The following is a 7,199-nucleotide window of genomic DNA, read 5'->3' on the forward strand; positions in this document are numbered from 1 at the left end:
GACTCTCGGCAACGGATATCTCGGCTCTTGCATCGATGAAGAACGTAGCGAAATGCGATACTTGGTGTGAATTGCAGAATCCCGTGAACCATCGAGTTTTTGAACGCAAGTTGCGCCTAAAGCCATTAGGCTGAGGGCACGCCTGCCTGGGTGTCACAAATCGTTACCCCTTGTGCATGTCTTGTTTTAGATACTGTGTTTGGGGTGCATGATGACTTCCCATGAGCATTGTCTCGTGGTTGGTTGAAAATTGGGTTCACGGTTGAGCGTGCCATGGTATAATGGTGGATGAGTAATGCTCGATACCAATCATGTGTATGTCTTTGCAGGTTTGGACTCTTGACCCAATTTGTCTTGTATTTTTGACATCTCTAACGAGACCTCAGGTCAGGCGGGGCTACCCGCTGAGTTTAAGCATATCAATAAGCGGAGGAAAAGAAACTAACAAGGATTCCCTTAGTAACGGCGAGCAAACCGGGAAGAGCCCACCATGAAAATCGGTTGTCTTTGGCATCCGAATTGTAGTCTGGAGAAGCGTCCTCAGTGGCGGACCGGGCCCAAGTCCCCTGGAAGGGGGCGCCAGAGAGGGTGAGAGTCCCGTCGTGCCCGGACCCTGTCGCACCACGAGGCGCTGTCGGCGAGTCGGGTTGTTTGGGAATGCAGCCCCAATCGGGCGGTAAATTCCGTCCAAGGCTAAATACTGGCGAGAGACCGATAGCGAACAAGTACCGCGAGGGAAAGATGAAAAGGACTTTGAAAAGAGAGTCAAAGAGTGCTTGAAATTGTCGGGAGGGAAGCGAATGGGGGTCGGCGGTATGTCTCGGTCGGATGTGGAACGGTGTGAGCTGGTCTGCCGATCGACTCGGGGCATTGACCGATGCGGATTGTGATGGTGGCCCAAGCCCGGGTTGTCGAAATGCTCGTGGAGACGTCATCGTCACGATTGTGGACGGCAGCATGCGCCTTCATGGCGTGCTTCAGCACTTGCATGCTCCGGGCATCGGCCTGTGGGCTCCCCATTCGGCCCGTCTTGAAACACGGACCAAGGAGTCTGACATGTGTGCGAGTCAACGGGTGAGTAAACCTGTAAGGCGCAAGGAAGCTGATTGGCGGGATCCCTTTGTGGGTTGCACCGTCGACCGACCCTGATCTTTTGTGAAGGGTTCGAGTGAGAGCATACCTGTCGGGACCCGAAAGATGGTGAACTATGCCTGAGCGGGGCGAAGCCAGAGGAAACTCAAGTGATCGCTGCTTGCTTTGTTTTTATATCTTATTCTTTTGCCCCTAACTTTTGCTTAGGACGTATCCTAACGGGGTAAATTTGCCTTTGTTTTGCCTAGTACCCTTGTACTGGCAGGCTTTTTATTTTGCCCTAACTTTTGCCTAGGACGCCCTTTTTGGGTTTTCATCCTAGCGGGCCTATGCAAGCAACGTCTTCAAGCATAGTACTTCTTTACCACGTCAGCGTTGACTGGGTATCGAAGTTCTTCTCTATCCATGTCTGTGAGGATTAATGCTCCTCCTGAGAAGGCTCGTTTTACCACGTATGGTCCTCCGTGATTTGGGGCACACTTTCCGATTTTGTCCTTTTGAGTTGGTAGCAATTTCTTCATTACCAACTTTCCCTCATGGTAGACTCGAGGGTGGACTTTCTTGTCAAAAGCCTTTTTGATCTTCCTCTGATAGGTTTGACCATGGCATATGGCGTTCAGCCGTTTCCTTTTGATAGGGTTCAACTGGTCGTATCGGCATTGAACCCATTCTGCCTCGGAAAGTTTTGTTTCCATGATTACCCTTAAAGAAGGTATCTCGACTTCGACGGGTAGAACTGCCTCCATCCCATGAACGATGGAGAATGGAGTAGCTCCTGTAAATGTACGTACTGAAGTCCTATAGCTATGAGGAGCGAAGGGTAACATCTCGTGCCAGTCTCTAAATAAGACAACCATCTTTTGCACTATTTTCTTGATGTTCTTATTGGTTGCCTTGACTGCCCCATTCATCTTCGGCCGATATGGGGAAGAGTTATGGTGTTGGATCTTGAATTCTTGGCACGGTTCTTCCACCATTTTATTATTCAGATTAGATCCATTTTCAGTGATGATTTATTTCTCCATGCTTCCACTAGATTATCCTAAAATCTTTTGGGACAAGAGAGAAAAGAAAAGAAAGATATTTTTGTTCTGAAGTTTGTGTTTTAGAGGGGATTTATTTTTCAAAAATGGTTTTTGTAAGAATGGATGGCCAAGGTAGGCTTATGTGTTTAGGCTTGTTTGATTAAACACTTATGAAGTTAAAAAGTCGTGTTGTGATTCGACAACTTGGATAGCTTCCCTTGAACCTTTCTTGAATTCGAATTCGGCTCATGGTACCATCATGGATTTCTTTTATTTTTTTGATTGTCCTTATTTTTGCCTAAAACACCCTTTTGTGGTGTTTTAGCGGACTTTTGTTTTTGTTTATTTTTGCAACCCTAACTTTTGCCTAGGTCACCCTTTCGTGGGATTCCTAGCGGGTTCTTTGCTCTTATTTTTGCGCAGTCCCCTTTTTGGGTTTCCTGCCGAGCTTCTTTTATAGAGGATTTCTTTTTATCCATGATGGCACTTGTCGAAGCCAAAGGAAGGTGCTCCAAGTTGTCACACACACTTCCACATAAAAATGATGCGGGATTATTATTATCAAGATGATTTTAACCTCATTCATGTTTATTCAAACAGGGTTAAAAATAATGTGGTTTAGAATTTTATTATAAGCAAGAAAAGAAGCAATGAAGAATGATTTTATTATAATCATAGCGGAAACATGTGTCCTTATTTCATCACTGGTATGGGTCCCAATGTTGACCTCTTTTATCTCTCGGCCATGCCCCAAATTCACAGTCTCCAATTTCTCTTGACGAGCTTCTTGATCTAGCAATCTTTGCAGATCCGTAGAAATGGTCTCCTCATCACTGTCCAACTCAACCCATTTATCCTCAACTTTCGGATCCCGGTCAGAGCGAACAATTACAGACATAATTATTTTATTGGTTCTGTTTAGGTTTAGAATTATTAATGTTAATGAGGAAAGAGAGAAAAGAACAAAAGAGAGAGTAATGTGTGAAAAATGCCTCTTTATTGATATGTATTAAAACTGTACAAAAACCCTTATTTACATGAAAAGGTTTTCATGATCTCGAGTACTGATCATGAGTCCCTAAAAGAGAAATATGAAGGGGCCCTATCGTGGCTTGTTCTTCTCTCTATTCCTGTTTTGGCAGAGGGTTCTTGCTCACATCGGGCGCTGTCGAATCGAAAGTGACCCACCTGTCGCCACCGGCCCAAACGGGCCTCGGCGGTCGCGAAGACGGTCGAGCTCGCTTTTATTTTGGTTTTGAAAATGTATTGGATTATTAGAACGACTTGTTCTCAAACTGAGACCTTGTCGATCTTATCCAATTTATTTATTAAATGTCTCACCAATCCATGTTAATCCCAAGCGGGACCCTCCATGGATTAGCGGTTTTCATAAAAGGAGGGTTCTTTGGAGTCGCCACCAATGTTTTACTCAAAACATTGGAAAAAGGGATAAGGCAATCGATTCAAAAATCGACTTCGGCCATTACAACCAGAGTCGGGTAAGGGAGTCGGTTACGCGTGAGGAAGGTGTTAGCACCCCACAGCGCCCCTTTCGGGTTCCCTATGACAGATTATTTCTAAAATAACAATATAAAATTACTAAATTACCCCTATTTATTATAAGCGATTATAAATTAACTATCTACATGATGACAGTTAAATATGCACACAGAAAGCAGTAAAAGGAAGGATTTTGAAGAAGAAACCTTTGAAGCGTGCTTTTTATATATTTCGTAAAACTGGGAAGCTTTTTGGCGTTCCCTCGCTCTACAAGCCCGCTCGCTCCCTTCCTATAAAATTTTAACTATGGAAATCCAGAGGATTTCCCTTCGACTAGGTTCGATCCTCAAGCAAAATGGCTCGGGGCTCAAGAACTTCGTCGGATCAACTCTCCAAGTGATTTCTAGGGCAGAACACTGCTCAAAAACCCCAGAATACTCAAGGAGAGGGTTAAAACTGTGTGTAAAAGTGTGTTATGACGTCAAAATGACGCCATATTTATAGGGAACAGGCGCAATAAGGGCTATGGAATCAATACGGCCGTATTGAAATTTTTGAACTTCAATACGGCCGTATTGAGTTCAATACGGCCGTATTGAAATTCAGAAATTTCAATGCGCCCGTATTGAGTTCACTGCGGCTGTATTGAAGCTTCAATACGGCCGTATTGATTTCAGTACGGCCGTATTGAAGTTTCAGAAACTTCAATACGCCGTATTGAGTTCACTGCGGCCGTGTTGAAGCTTCAATACGGCCGTATTAAGTTTAGTATGGCCGTATTGGGCTTCATTCCCTCCACTTCCTTATTTTGAGCTATTCTAAGACCTCTAGACCTACAGAGAACCCTCCTAGGGCCTTCCAGGAGTCCTTCTGGCTGATCTTCCTTCAGTCTTCGAGAGTCTTCAAGCTTTATTTCCGACCCGGGCAATTTTAGGGGTCTACAGCTGCCCCCCCTTTACTTAGTCAAACGGTCTTTTGGTGTACCGATTGACAAGTAAAGGAGTTGACCCAATTGTCCGGGTAATGTGCCATCCTTCCGACTTGTAGTGTCTTCAGGTGGGAAAATTGTTGAGTAGCCTCTCCAGGTTGGTGCATACCTCCGCGCTTCTAGTCACTTTGGTAGCGTGAGTCTTGCCCTCTCCAGGGTGAGTTTGCCCTCTCCAGGGTGAGTATTAGTCGTCGCCTCTCCAGGCTCGTGCGTGAGTCTTGCCCTCTCCAGGGTGAGTTTGCCCTCTCCAGGGTGAGTTTGCCCTTCTCCGGGGTGAGTATTAATCGTCGCCTCTCCAGACTTGTGCGTGAGTCTTGCCCTCTCCAGGGTGAGTTTGCCCTCTCCAGGGTGAGTTTGCCCTCTCCGGGGTGAGTATTAGTCGTCGCCTCTCCAGACTTGTGCGTGAGTCTTGCCCTCTCCAGGGTGAGTTTGCCCTCTCCAGGGTGAGTTTGCCCTCTCCGGGGTGAGTATTAGTCGTCGCCTCTCCAGACTTGTGCGTGAGTCTTGCCCTCTCCAGGGTGAGTTTGCCCTCTCCAGGGTGAGTTTGCCCTCTCCGGGGTGAGTATTAGTCGTCGCCTCTCCAGACTTGTGCGTGAGTCTTGCCCTCTCCAGGGTGAGTTTGCCCTCTCCAGGGTGAGTTTGCCCTCTCCGGGGTGAGTATTAGTCGTCGCCTCTCCAGACTTGTGCGTGAGTCTTGCCCTCTCCAGGGTGAGTTTGCCCTCTCCAGGGTCTGCCTCCGTGTTCTTGACGACATTGGCAATGTGAGTTTACCCTCTCCAGGGATTTGAGATGATTGTTGTCTCCACAGTCCACGATGCTGCTTCGACGTTTTTTCTGATTTTGTGCCGCTGAGGGCTGGATAACGCAGGGATCCGTCTAGGGGATGTGCAGTCATTCATAGGTTCCTGTGCCCCAACTTGCATTGCATTGTTGGTACCCATTGAGGAATTTCTGTTTCCTTGGGGTGTAGACACAGATGCTCTTCTTGAATTGAGCGATGCCTTATGTTTGGCTGACGTCCTTTGACGTTGGTGGAGTATCCCGGTTATCCTTGTTCGGGTGTCTCTTTTCGATTTTTGATTTTTGTAGCCTCTATGTAGGCTGTTTATCCACTGGGGATTTTGTTATTTATTTCTTGGCTAGCCTCTTCTGTTAGGCGTATCAGCTTGACGTTCAATGATTGGCTGAGAGCCAGATTCCGCTTGGGGAATGATTATTGATCTTTTCGATTTTTTGAAAGAGTGCCTCTGAATAGGCGAATTATCTTGATGCTTGATGATTGGCTGAATGCCGAATTCCTCTTGGGGAATGGTTATTAATCTTTTTGATTTTTTTTTTTTCTTTTTGAAGGAGTGCCTCTTGAGTAGGCGACTGGGGATTTGGGGATCTTACGTATCCCAGAGTATTATTTAGGAAGCCTCTACAGGCTTAGACTCACTCAACGCCTGAGTTGGAGAGCTATCTTCCACTGAGGAAGTTTTAAGTCCTTTGACTAGATATACTGCTTGGGCGATCGTGCTTCCATTGGGAATTTTGTCGATCTTGCTTTGATAGCTCTCGCTGGGGATTTGTTCCGTGAGCTTGAGTTGAGATTTCTCTGGGGAGTATTATTTCTGCGAGCCTCTCCAGGCTCATTTATTCTGTACAGTTGGGGAGTATTATTTCTGCAAGCCTCTCCAGGCTTTAGTTATTCTGAGGAAGTATGATTTCTGCAAGCCTCTCCATGCTCAGTTATGATGAAGGAGTATTATTTCGGCAAGCCTCTCCAGGCTCAGTTATTTTGTACGAGGCGATTGATTTTCTAAATCTTTTGCCTTTTTTGTCGTTTTTGGCTTTTTCTGTATTTTTTTGCCTTTTTTGTCATTTTTGGCTTTTTCTGTATTTTTGCCTTTTCTGTTGTTTTTCGGCTTTTTTCTGTACAGAAATGTCTCAGTTATTCTGAGAGAGTATTATTTCGGCGAGCCTCTCCAGGCTCAATTATTTTAAGAGAGTATTATTTCGGCGAGCCTCTCCAGGCTCAGTTATTTTGAGAGAGTATTATTTCGGCGAGCCTCTCCAGGCTCAATTATTTTAAGAGAGTATTATTTCGGCGAGCCTCTCCAGGCTCAGTTATTTTGAGAGAGTATTATTTCGGCGAGCCTCTCCAGGCTCAGTTATTCTGAGAGTATTCTTTCGGCAAGCCTCTCCAGGCTCAGTTATTCTGTATGACGCTGTTGATTTTCTGAATCTTTGCATTTTGCTTGCTGCTGTCATACACAAGCAATTTTTCTATTTTTTCTATTTTATGTGGTTGCCTCATGATAAGGTCTTTGAATGTGCAACTAATGTGTGTGATGCACAAATGCAAGTTTTATTATTTAATGTTTTTTAGAAAAATGAATGGCTCTCCCTATCCTCCTTTTCTTTGAGGAATTTCTGTCATCGGCGTGAGGGAATATTTTTGTGAGCCTTTTATGCAGGAGATTATGGATTTTATAGGAACCCCTCCAATTTTCTTTATTGACCGATTATTAAGGAATTTCATACAATTTTTTAGAAATACCAATTTAGAGGCATAATCACATGGTCAAGAGAGAAAAGAAATGAATAGATAT

At 45.0% G+C, this 7,199-nt stretch overlaps 1 non-coding gene across 1 annotated transcript; it reads left to right on the forward strand.

The window, feature by feature from the left end:
* Nucleotides 1-156, forward strand: LOC145951550 (5.8S ribosomal RNA). The gene has a single exon (XR_014429328.1). It is a non-coding gene; the product is annotated as a 5.8S ribosomal RNA (ribosomal RNA).
* Nucleotides 157-7,199: the final 7,043 nt, after the last annotated feature.

The sequence above is a fragment of the Cajanus cajan genome, chromosome 8 (assembly GCF_000230855.2).
Source record: "Cajanus cajan strain Asha chromosome 8, NIPB_CcT2T_4, whole genome shotgun sequence".
NCBI classification, from domain to species: Eukaryota; Viridiplantae; Streptophyta; class Magnoliopsida; order Fabales; family Fabaceae; genus Cajanus; species Cajanus cajan.